Here is a 12,950-nt window from a genome sequence, read left to right as displayed (position 1 = left end):
CCCATATCTGATTCCCCGCCTCTGTTTCCCCGACTCTGATTCCCTGCCTCTGATTCCCAACCTCTGATTCCACACCTCTGATTCCCCATATCTGATTCCCCGCCTCTATTTCCCCATATCTGATTCCCCGCCTCTGATTCTCCAACTCTGATTCCCCACCTCTGATTCCCCAGCTCTGATTCCCCGACTCTGATTCCCGGCATCCGATTCCCTGCCTCTGATTCCCCACCTCTGATTCCCCATCTCTGATTCCCCGCCTCTGATTCCCCGTGTCTGATTCCCTGCCTTTGATTCCCCGCCTCTGATTCCCCGCCTCTGATTCCCTGCCATTGATTCCCTGCCCCTGATTCCCCACCTCTGATTCCCCACATCTGATTCCCCGCCTCTGTTTCCCCACCTCTGATTCCCCGCCTCTGATTCCCCATATCTGATTCCCTGCCTCTGATTCCCCAACTCTGATTCCCCGCCTCTGATTCCCCAGCTCTGAATCCCCGCCTCTGATTCCCCGCGTCTGATTCCCTGCCACTGATTCCCCGCCTTGATTCCCCATCTCTGATTCACAACCTCTGATTCCCCACCTCTGATTCCCTATATTTGATTCCCCGCCTCTGTTTCCCCGCCTCTGATTCCCCGCCTCTGATTCCCCATATCTGATTCCCCGCCTCTGATTGCCCACCTCTGATTCCCAGCCTCTGATTCGCCAGCTCTGATTCCCCGCCTCTGATTCCCCGCATCTGATTCCCTGCCTCTGATTCCACGCCTCTGATTCCCCATCTCTGATTCACCGCCTTTGATTCGCCACCTCTGATTCCCCATATCTGATTCCACACCTCTGATTCCCGGCCTCTTATTCCCAGCATCTGATTCCCGGCCTCTGATTCCCGGCCTCTTATTCCCCGCTTCTGATTCTGATTCCCTGCCTCTTATTCCCCATCTCTGATTCCGCACATCTGATTCCCTGCCTCTGATTCCCCACCTCTGATTCCCCATATCTGATTCCCCGCCTCTGTTTCCCCGCCTCTGATTCCCCGCCTCTGTTTCCCTATATCTAATTCCCCACCTCTGATGCCCCAACTCTGATTCCCCGCCTCTGATTCCCCAGCTCTGATTCCCCGCCTCTGATTCCCTGCATCCGATTCCCCATATCTGATTCCCCGCCTCTGTTTCACCGCCTCTGATTCCCCGCCTCTGTTTCCCCATATCTGATTCCCGCCTCTGATTCCCAACTATGAATCCCCTCCTCTGATTCCACAGCTCTGATTCCCTGCCTCTGATTCCCCGCGTCCTATTCCCTGCCTCTGATTCCCCGCCTGTGATTCCTCATCACTGATTCACCACTTCTGATTCCCTACCTCTGATTCCCCATATCTAATTCCCCGCCTCTGTTTGCCCGCCTCTGATTCCCCGCCTCTGTTTCCCCATATCTGATTCCCCGCCTCTGAATCCCCAACTCTGATTCCCTGCCTCAGATTCCCCAGCTCTGATTCCCCGCCTTTGATTCCCCCCGTCTGATTCCCAGCCTCTGAATTCCCGTGTCTGATTTCCTGCCTCTGATTCCCCACCTCTGATTCCCCATCTCTGATTCACCGCCTCTGATTCCCCACCTCTGATTCCCCCTCTCTGATTCCGCACATCCAATTCCCTGCCTCTGATTCCCCAACTCTGATTCCCCACCTCTGATTCCCCAGCTCTGATTCCCCGCCTCAGATTCCCCGCGTCTGATTCCCTGCCTCTGATTCCCCGCCTCTGATTCCCTGCCTCTGATTCCCCATATCTGATTCCCCGCCTCTGATTCCCCAACTCTGATTCCCCGCTTCTGATTCCCCAGCTCTGAATCCCCGCCTCTGATTCCCCGCGTCTGATTCCCTGCCTCTGATTCCCCGCCTCTGATTCCCCATCTGTGATTCACAACCTCTGATGCCCCACCTCTGATTCCCCATATCTGATTCCCTGCCTCTGTTTCCCCGCCTCTGATTCCCCAACTCTAATACCCCGCCTCTGATTCCCCAGCTCTGATTCCCCGCCCATGATTCCCCGCATCTGATTCCCTGCCTCTGATTCCCCGCCTCTGATTCCAGGCCTCTGATTCCCAGCATCTGATTCCGGCCTCTGATTCCCGGCCTCTGATTCCGTTCTTCTGATTCTGATTCCCTGCCTCTGATTCCCCATATCTGATTCCCTGCCTCTGTTTCCCCGCCTCTGATTCCCCGCCTCTGATTCCCAACTCTGATTCCCCGCCTCTGATTCCCCAGCTCTGATTCCCCGTGTTTGATTCCCTGCCTCTGATTCCCTGCCCTGATTCCCCATCTCTGTTTCACCGCCTTTGATTCCCCACCTCTGATTCCCCATATCTGATTCCCCGCCTCTGTTTCCCCGACTCTGATTCCCTGCCTCTGATTCCCAACCTCTGATTCCACACCTCTGATTCCCCATATCTGATTCCCCGCCTCTATTTCCCCATATCTGATTCCCCGCCTCTGATTCCCCAACTCTGATTCCCCGCCTCTGATTCCCCAGCTCTGATTCCCCGACTCTGATTCCCGGCATCCGATTCCCTGCCTCTGATTCCCCGCCTCTGATTCCCCATCTCTGATTCCCCGCCTCTGATTCCCCGTGTCTGATTCCCTGCCTTTGATTCCCCGCCTCTGATTCCCCTCCTCTGATTCCCTGCCACTGATTTCCTGCCCCTGATTCCCCACCTCTGATTCCCCACATCTGATTCCCCGCCTCTGTTTCCCCGCCTCTGATTCCCCGCCTCTGATTCCCCATATCTGATTCCCTGCCTCTGATTCCCCAACTCTGATTCCCCGCCTCTGATTCCCCAGCTCTGAATCCCCGACTCTGATTCCCCGCGTCTGATTCCCTGCCTCTGATTCCCCGCCTTGATTCCCCATCTCTGATTCACAACCTCTGATTCCCCACCTCTGATTCCCTATATTTGATTCCCCGCCTCTGTTTCCCCGCCTCTGATTCCCCGCCTCTGATTCCCCATATCTGATTCCCCGCCTCTGATTGCCCACCTCTGATTCCCAGCCTCTGATTCGCCAGCTCTGATTCCCCGCCTCTGATTCCCCGCATCTGATTCCCTGCCTCTGATTCCCCGCCTCTGATTCCCCATCTCTGATTCACCGCCTTTGATTCGCCACCTCTGATTCCCCATATCTGATTCCCCACCTCTGATTCCCGGCCTCTTATTCCCAGCATCTGATTCCCGGCCTCTGATTCCCGGCCTCTGATTCCCCGCTTCTGATTCTGATTCCCTGCCTCTTATTCCCCATCTCTGATTCCGCACATCTGATTCCCTGCCTCTGATTCCCCACCTCTGATTCCCCATATCTGATTCCCCGCCTCTGTTTCCCCGCCTCTGATTCCCCGCCTCTGTTTCCCTATATCTAATTCCCCACCTCTGATGCCCCAACTCTGATTCCCCGCCTCTGATTCCCCAGCTCTGATTCCCCGCCTCTGATTCCCTGCATCCGATTCCCCATATCTGATTCCCCGCCTCTGTTTCACCGCCTCTGATTCCCCGCCTCTGTTTCCCCATATCTGATTCCCGCCTCTGATTCCCAACTATGAATCCCCTCCTCTGATTCCCCAGCTCTGATTCCCTGCCTCTGATTCCCCGCGTCCTATTCCCTGCCTCTGATTCCCCGCCTGTGATTCCCCATCACTGATTCACCACCTCTGATTCCCTACCTCTGATTCCCCATATCTAATTCCCCGCCTCTGTTTGCGCGCCTCTGATTCCCCGCCTCTGTTTCCCCATATCTGATTCCCCGCCTCTGAATCCCCAACTCTGATTCCCTGCCTCAGATTCCCCAGCTCTGATTCCCCGCCTTTGATTCCCCCCGTCTGATTCCCAGCCTCTGAATCCCCGTGTCTGATTTCCTGCCTCTGATTCCCCGCCTCTGATTCCCCATCTCTGATTCACCGCCTCTGATTCCCCACCTCTGATTCCCCCTCTCTGATTCCGCACATCCAATTCCCTGCCTCTGATTCCCCAACTCTGATTCCCCACCTCTGATTCCCCAGCTCTGATTCCCCGCCTCAGATTCCCCGCGTCTGATTCCCTGCCTCTGATTCCCCGCCTCTGATTCCCTGCCTCTGATTCCCCATATCTGATTCCCCGCCTCTGATTCCCCAACTCTGATTCCCCGCTTCTGATTCCCCAGCTCTGAATCCCCGCCTCTGATCCCCGCGTCTGATTCCCTGCCTCTGATTCCCCGCCTCTGATTCCCCATCTGTGATTCACAACCTCTGATGCCCCACCTCTGATTCCCCATATCTGATTCCCTGCCTCTGTTTCCCCGCCTCTGATTCCCCACCTCTGTTTCCCCATATCTGATTCCCCGCCTCTGATTCCCCAACTCTAATACCCCGCCTCTGATTCCCCAGCTCTGATTCCCCGCCTCTGATTCCCCGCATCTGATTCCCTGCCTCTGATTCCCCACCTCTGATTCCAGGCCTCTGATTCCCAGCATCTGATTCCAGCCTCTGATTTCCGGCCTCTGATTCCCTTCTTCTGATTCTGATTCCCTGCCTCTGATTCCCCATCTCTGATTCCGCACATCTCATTCCCTGCCTCTGATTCCCCACCTCTGATTCCCCATATCTGATTCCCCGCCTCTGTTTCCCCGCCTCTGATTCCCCGCCTCTGTTTCCCAATATCTAAGTCCCCACCTCTGATTCCCCAAATCTGATTCCCCACCTCCGATTCCCCAGCTCTGATTCCCCGCCTCTGATTCCCCGCATCTGATACCCTGCATCTGATTCCAAGCCTCTGATTCCCTGCCTCTGATTCCCAACCTCTGATTCCCCACCTCTGATTCCCCATATCTGATTCCCCGCCTCTGTTTCCCCGCCTCGGATTCCCCGCCTCTGTTTCCCCATATCTGATTCCCGGCCTCTGATTCCCCGCCTCTGATTCCCCATATCTGATTCCCTGCCTCTGATTCCCCAACTCTGATTCCCCGCCTCTGATTCCCTAGCTCTGAATCCCCGCCGCTGTTTCCCCGCGTCTGATTCCCTGCCTCTGATTCCCCGCCTTGATTCCCCATCTCTGATTCACAACCTCTGATTCCCCACCTCTGATTCCCTATTTTTGATTCCCCGCCTCTGTTTCCCCGCCCCTGATTCCCCGCCTCTGATTCCCCATATCTGATTCCCCGCCTCTGATTGCCCACCTCTGATTCCCAGCCTCTGATTCGCCAGCTCTGATTCCCCGCCTCTGATTCCCCGCATCTGAATCCCTGCCTCTGATTCCCCGCCTCTGATTCCCCATCTCTGATTCACCGCCTTTGATTCGCCACCTCTGATTCCCCATATCTGATTCCCCACCTCTGTTTCCCCGCCTCTTATTCCCCGCCTCTGATTCCCCAACTCTAATACCCCGCCTCTGATTCCCCAGCTCTGATTCCCCGCCTCTGATTCCCCGCATCTGATTCCCTGCCTCTGATTCCCCGCCTCTGATTCCAGGCCTCTGATTCCCAGCATCTGATTCCGGCCTCTGATTCCCGGCCTTTGATTCCCTTCTTCTGATTCTGATTCCCTGCCTCTGATTCCCCATATCTGATTCCCTGCCTCTGTTTCCCCGCCTCTGATTCCCCGCCTCTGATTCCCAACTCTGATTCCCCGCCTCTGATTCCCCAGCTCTGATTCCCCGTGTTTGATTCCCTGCCTCTGATTCCCTGCCCTGATTCCCCATCTCTGTTTCACCGCCTTTGATTCGCCACCTCTGATTCCCCATATCTGATTCCCCGCCTCTGTTTCCCCGACTCTGATTCCCTGCCTCTGATTCCCAACCTCTGATTCCACACCTCTGATTCCCCATATCTGATTCCCCGCCTCTATTTCCCCATATCTGATTCCCCGCCTCTGATTCCCCAACTCTGATTCCCCGCCTCTGATTCCCCAGCTCTGATTCCCCGACTCTGATTCCCGGCATCCGATTCCCTGCCTCTGATTCCCCGCCTCTGATTCCCCATCTCTGATTCCCCGCCTCTGATTCCCCGTGTCTGATTCCCTGCCTTTGATTCCCCGCCTCTGATTCCCCTCCTCTGATTCCCTGCCACTGATTTCCTGCCCCTGATTCCCCACCTCTGATTCCCCACATCTGATTCCCCGCCTCTGTTTCCCCGCCTCTGATTCCCCGCCTCTGATTCCCCATATCTGATTCCCTGCCTCTGATTCCCCAACTCTGATTCCCCGCCTCTGATTCCCCAGCTCTGAATCCCCGACTCTGATTCCCCGCGTCTGATTCCCTGCCTCTGATTCCCCGCCTTGATTCCCCATCTCTGATTCACAACCTCTGATTCCCCACCTCTGATTCCCTATATTTGATTCCCCGCCTCTGTTTCCCCGCCTCTGATTCCCCGCCTCTGATTCCCCATATCTGATTCCCCGCCTCTGATTGCCCACCTCTGATTCCCAGCCTCTGATTCGCCAGCTCTGATTCCCCGCCTCTGATTCCCCGCATCTGATTCCCTGCCTCTGATTCCCCGCCTCTGATTCCCCATCTCTGATTCACCGCCTTTGATTCGCCACCTCTGATCCCCCATATCTGATTCCCCACCTCTGATTCCCGGCCTCTTATTCCCAGCATCTGATTCCCGGCCTCTGATTCCCGGCCTCTGATTCCCCGCTTCTGATTCTGATTCCCTGCCTCTTATTCCCCATCTCTGATTCCGCACATCTGATTCCCTGCCTCTGATTCCCCACCTCTGATCCCCCATATCTGATTCCCCACCTCTGATTCCCGGCCTCTTATTCCCAGCATCTGATTCCCGGCCTCTGATTCCCGGCCTCTGATTCCCCGCTTCTGATTCTGATTCCCTGCCTCTTATTCCCCATCTCTGATTCCGCACATCTGATTCCCTGCCTCTGATTCCCCACCTCTAATTCCCCACCTCTGATGCCCCAACTCTGATTCCCCGCCTCTGATTCCCAACTATGAATCCCCTCCTCTGATTCCCCAGCTCTGATTCCCTGCCTCTGATTCCCCGCATCCTATTCCCTGCCTCTGATTCCCCGCCTGTGATTCCCCATCACTGATTCACCACCTCTGATTCCCTACCTCTGATTCCCCATATCTAATTCCCCGCCTCTGTTTGCCCGCCTCTGATTCCCCGCCTCTGTTTCCCCATATCTGATTCCCCGCCTCTGAATCCCCAACTCTGATTCCCTGCCTCAGATTCCCCAGCTCTGATTCCCCGCCTCGGATTCCCCGCCTCTGTTTCCCCATATCTGATTCCCGGCCTCTGATTCCCCGCCTCTGATTCCCCGCCTCTGATTCCCTGCCTCTGATTCCCCATCTCCGATTCCGCACATCTGATTCCCTTCCTCTGATTCCCCGCCTCTGATTTTCCGCCTCTGATTCCCTGCCTCTGATTCCCAACCTCGGATTCCCCACCTCTGATTCCCCATATCTGATTCCCCGCCTCTGTTTCCCCGCCTCAGATTCCCCGCCTCTGATTCCCAACTCTGATTCCCCGCCTCTGATTCCCCAGCTCTGATACCCCGTGTTTGATTCCCTGCCTCTGATTCCCTGCCCTGATTCCCCATCTCTGTTTCACCGCTTTTGATTCGCCACCTCTGATTCCCCATATCTGATTCCCCGCCTCTGTTTCCCCGACTCTGATTCCCTGCCTCTGATTCCCAACCTCTGATTCCACACCTCTGATTCCCCATATCTGATTCCCCGCCTCTATTTCCCCATATCTGATTCCCCGCCTCTGATTCTCCAACTCTGATTCCCCACCTCTGATTCCCCAGCTCTGATTCCCCGACTCTGATTCCCGGCATCCGATTCCCTGCCTCTGATTCCCCACCTCTGATTCCCCATCTCTGATTCCCCGCCTCTGATTCCCCGTGTCTGATTCCCTGCCTTTGATTCCCCGCCTCTGATTCCCCGCCTCTGATTCCCTGCCATTGATTCCCTGCCCCTGATTCCCCACCTCTGATTCCCCACATCTGATTCCCCGCCTCTGTTTCCCCACCTCTGATTCCCCGCCTCTGATTCCCCATATCTGATTCCCTGCCTCTGATTCCCCAACTCTGATTCCCCGCCTCTGATTCCCCAGCTCTGAATCCCCGCCTCTGATTCCCCGCGTCTGATTCCCTGCCACTGATTCCCCGCCTTGATTCCCCATCTCTGATTCACAACCTCTGATTCCCCACCTCTGATTCCCTATATTTGATTCCCCGCCTCTGTTTCCCCGCCTCTGATTCCCCGCCTCTGATTCCCCATATCTGATTCCCCGCCTCTGATTGCCCACCTCTGATTCCCAGCCTCTGATTCGCCAGCTCTGATTCCCCGCCTCTGATTCCCCGCATCTGATTCCCTGCATCTGATTCCACGCCTCTGATTCCCCATCTCTGATTCACCGCCTTTGATTCGCCACCTCTGATTCCCCATATCTGATTCCCCACCTCTGATTCCCGGCCTCTTATTCCCAGCATCTGATTCCCGGCCTCTGATTCCCGGCCTCTTATTCCCCGCTTCTGATTCTGATTCCCTGCCTCTTATTCCCCATCTCTGATTCCGCACATCTGATTCCCTGCCTCTGATTCCCCACCTCTGATTCCCCATATCTGATTCCCCGCCTCTGTTTCCCCGCCTCTGATTCCCCGCCTCTGTTTCCCTATATCTAATTCCCCACCTCTGATGCCCCAACTCTGATTCCCCGCCTCTGATTCCCCAGCTCTGATTCCCCGCCTCTGATTCCCTGCATCCGATTCCCCATATCTGATTCCCCGCCTCTGTTTCACCGCCTCTGATTCCCCGCCTCTGTTTCCCCATATCTGATTCCCGCCTCTGATTCCCAACTATGAATCCCCTCCTCTGATTCCACAGCTCTGATTCCCTGCCTCTGATTCCCCGCGTCCTATTCCCTGCCTCTGATTCCCCGCCTGTGATTCCTCATCACTGATTCACCACTTCTGATTCCCTACCTCTGATTCCCCATATCTAATTCCCCGCCTCTGTTTGCCCGCCTCTGATTCCCCGCCTCTGTTTCCCCATATCTGATTCCCCGCCTCTGAATCCCCAACTCTGATTCCCTGCCTCAGATTCCCCAGCTCTGATTCCCCGCCTTTGATTCCCCCCGTCTGATTCCCAGCCTCTGAATTCCCGTGTCTGATTTCCTGCCTCTGATTCCCCACCTCTGATTCCCCATCTCTGATTCACCGCCTCTGATTCCCCACCTCTGATTCCCCCTCTCTGATTCCGCACATCCAATTCCCTGCCTCTGATTCCCCAACTCTGATTCCCCACCTCTGATTCCCCAGCTCTGATTCCCCGCCTCAGATTCCCCGCGTCTGATTCCCTGCCTCTGATTCCCCGCCTCTGATTCCCTGCCTCTGATTCCCCATATCTGATTCCCCGCCTCTGATTCCCCAACTCTGATTCCCCGCTTCTGATTCCCCAGCTCTGAATCCCCGCCTCTGATTCCCCGCGTCTGATTCCCTGCCTCTGATTCCCCGCCTCTGATTCCCCATCTGTGATTCACAACCTCTGATGCCCCACCTCTGATTCCCCATATCTGATTCCCTGCCTCTGTTTCCCCGCCTCTGATTCCCCAACTCTAATACCCCGCCTCTGATTCCCCAGCTCTGATTCCCCGCCCATGATTCCCCGCATCTGATTCCCTGCCTCTGATTCCCCGCCTCTGATTCCAGGCCTCTGATTCCCAGCATCTGATTCCGGCCTCTGATTCCCGGCCTCTGATTCCCTTCTTCTGATTCTGATTCCCTGCCTCTGATTCCCCATATCTGATTCCCTGCCTCTGTTTCCCCGCCTCTGATTCCCCGCCTCTGATTCCCAACTCTGATTCCCCGCCTCTGATTCCCCAGCTCTGATTCCCCGTGTTTGATTCCCTGCCTCTGATTCCCTGCCCTGATTCCCCATCTCTGTTTCACCGCCTTTGATTCCCCACCTCTGATTCCCCATATCTGATTCCCCGCCTCTGTTTCCCCGACTCTGATTCCCTGCCTCTGATTCCCAACCTCTGATTCCACACCTCTGATTCCCCATATCTGATTCCCCGCCTCTATTTCCCCATATCTGATTCCCCGCCTCTGATTCCCCAACTCTGATTCCCCGCCTCTGATTCCCCAGCTCTGATTCCCCGACTCTGATTCCCGGCATCCGATTCCCTGCCTCTGATTCCCCGCCTCTGATTCCCCATCTCTGATTCCCCGCCTCTGATTCCCCGTGTCTGATTCCCTGCCTTTGATTCCCCGCCTCTGATTCCGCTCCTCTGATTCCCTGCCACTGATTTCCTGCCCCTGATTCCCCACCTCTGATTCCCCACATCTGATTCCCCGCCTCTGTTTCCCCGCCTCTGATTCCCCGCCTCTGATTCCCCATATCTGATTCCCTGCCTCTGATTCCCCAACTCTGATTCCCCGCCTCTGATTCCCCAGCTCTGAATCCCCGACTCTGATTCCCCGCGTCTGATTCCCTGCCTCTGATTCCCCGCCTTGATTCCCCATCTCTGATTCACAACCTCTGATTCCCCACCTCTGATTCCCTATATTTGATTCCCCGCCTCTGTTTCCCCGCCTCTGATTCCCCGCCTCTGATTCCCCATATCTGATTCCCCGCCTCTGATTGCCCACCTCTGATTCCCAGCCTCTGATTCGCCAGCTCTGATTCCCCGCCTCTGATTCCCCGCATCTGATTCCCTGCCTCTGATTCCCCGCCTCTGATTCCCCATCTCTGATTCACCGCCTTTGATTCGCCACCTCTGATTCCCCATATCTGATTCCCCACCTCTGATTCCCGGCCTCTTATTCCCAGCATCTGATTCCCGGCCTCTGATTCCCGGCCTCTGATTCCCCGCTTCTGATTCTGATTCCCTGCCTCTTATTCCCCATCTCTGATTCCGCACATCTGATTCCCTGCCTCTGATTCCCCACCTCTGATTCCCCATATCTGATTCCCCGCCTCTGTTTCCCCGCCTCTGATTCCCCGCCTCTGTTTCCCTATATCTAATTCCCCACCTCTGATGCCCCAACTCTGATTCCCCGCCTCTGATTCCCCAGCTCTGATTCCCCGCCTCTGATTCCCTGCATCCGATTCCCCATATCTGATTCCCCGCCTCTGTTTCACCGCCTCTGATTCCCCGCCTCTGTTTCCCCATATCTGATTCCCCGCCTCTGATTGCCCACCTCTGATTCCCAGCCTCTGATTCGCCAGCTCTGATTCCCCGCCTCTGATTCCCCGCATCTGATTCCCTGCCTCTGATTCCCCGCCTCTGATTCCCCATCTCTGATTCACCGCCTTTGATTCGCCACCTCTGATTCCCCATATCTGATTCCCCACCTCTGATTCCCGGCCTCTTATTCCCAGCATCTGATTCCCGGCCTCTGATTCCCGGCCTCTGATTCCCCGCTTCTGATTCTGATTCCCTGCCTCTTATTCCCCATCTCTGATTCCGCACATCTGATTCCCTGCCTCTGATTCCCCACCTCTGATTCCCCATATCTGATTCCCCGCCTCTGTTTCCCCGCCTCTGATTCCCCGCCTCTGTTTCCCTATATCTAATTCCCCACCTCTGATGCCCCAACTCTGATTCCCCGCCTCTGATTCCCCAGCTCTGATTCCCCGCCTCTGATTCCCTGCATCCGATTCCCCATATCTGATTCCCCGCCTCTGATTCCCCAGCTCTGATTCCCCGCCTCTGATTCCCTGCATCCGATTCCCCATATCTGATTCCCCGCCTCTGTTTCACCGCCTCTGATTCCCCGCCTCTGTTTCCCCATATCTGATTCCCGCCTCTGATTCCCAACTATGAATCCCCTCCTCTGATTCCCCAGCTCTGATTCCCTGCCTCTGATTCCCCGCGTCCTATTCCCTGCCTCTGATTCCCCGCCTGTGATTCCCCATCACTGATTCACCACCTCTGATTCCCTACCTCTGATTCCCCATATCTAATTCCCCGCCTCTGTTTGCGCGCCTCTGATTCCCCGCCTCTGTTTCCCCATATCTGATTCCCCGCCTCTGAATCCCCAACTCTGATTCCCTGCCTCAGATTCCCCAGCTCTGATTCCCCGCCTTTGATTCCCCCCGTCTGATTCCCAGCCTCTGAATCCCCGTGTCTGATTTCCTGCCTCTGATTCCCCGCCTCTGATTCCCCATCTCTGATTCACCGCCTCTGATTCCCCACCTCTGATTCCCCCTCTCTGATTCCGCACATCCAATTCCCTGCCTCTGATTCCCCAACTCTGATTCCCCACCTCTGATTCCCCAGCTCTGATTCCCCGCCTCAGATTCCCCGCGTCTGATTCCCTGCCTCTGATTCCCCGCCTCTGATTCCCTGCCTCTGATTCCCCATATCTGATTCCCCGCCTCTGATTCCCCAACTCTGATTCCCCGCTTCTGATTCCCCAGCTCTGAATCCCCGCCTCTGATCCCCGCGTCTGATTCCCTGCCTCTGATTCCCCGCCTCTGATTCCCCATCTGTGATTCACAACCTCTGATGCCCCACCTCTGATTCCCCATATCTGATTCCCTGCCTCTGTTTCTCCGCCTCTGATTCCCCACCTCTGTTTCCCCATATCTGATTCCCCGCCTCTGATTCCCCAACTCTAATACCCCACCTCTGATTCCCCAGCTCTGATTCCCCGCCTCTGATTCCCCGCATCTGATTCCCTGCCTCTGATTCCCCACCTCTGATTCCAGGCCTCTGATTCCCAGCATCTGATTCCAGCCTCTGATTTCCGGCCTCTGATTCCCTTCTTCTGATTCTGATTCCCTGCCTCTGATTCCCCATCTCTGATTCCGCACATCTCATTCCCTGCCTCTGATTCCCCACCTCTGATTCCCCATATCTGATTCCCCGCCTCTGTTTCCCCGCCTCTGATTCCCCGCCTCTGTTTCCCAATATCTAAGTCCCCACCTCTGATTCCCCAAATCTGATTCCCCACCTCCGATTCCCCAGCTCTGATTC

This window comes from Narcine bancroftii, chromosome 8 (genome assembly GCF_036971445.1).
Source record: "Narcine bancroftii isolate sNarBan1 chromosome 8, sNarBan1.hap1, whole genome shotgun sequence".
Classification (NCBI taxonomy): Eukaryota; Metazoa; Chordata; class Chondrichthyes; order Torpediniformes; family Narcinidae; genus Narcine; species Narcine bancroftii.
The sequence above is the reverse complement of the archived record's forward strand: the minus strand, read 5'-3'. Positions refer to the sequence as shown.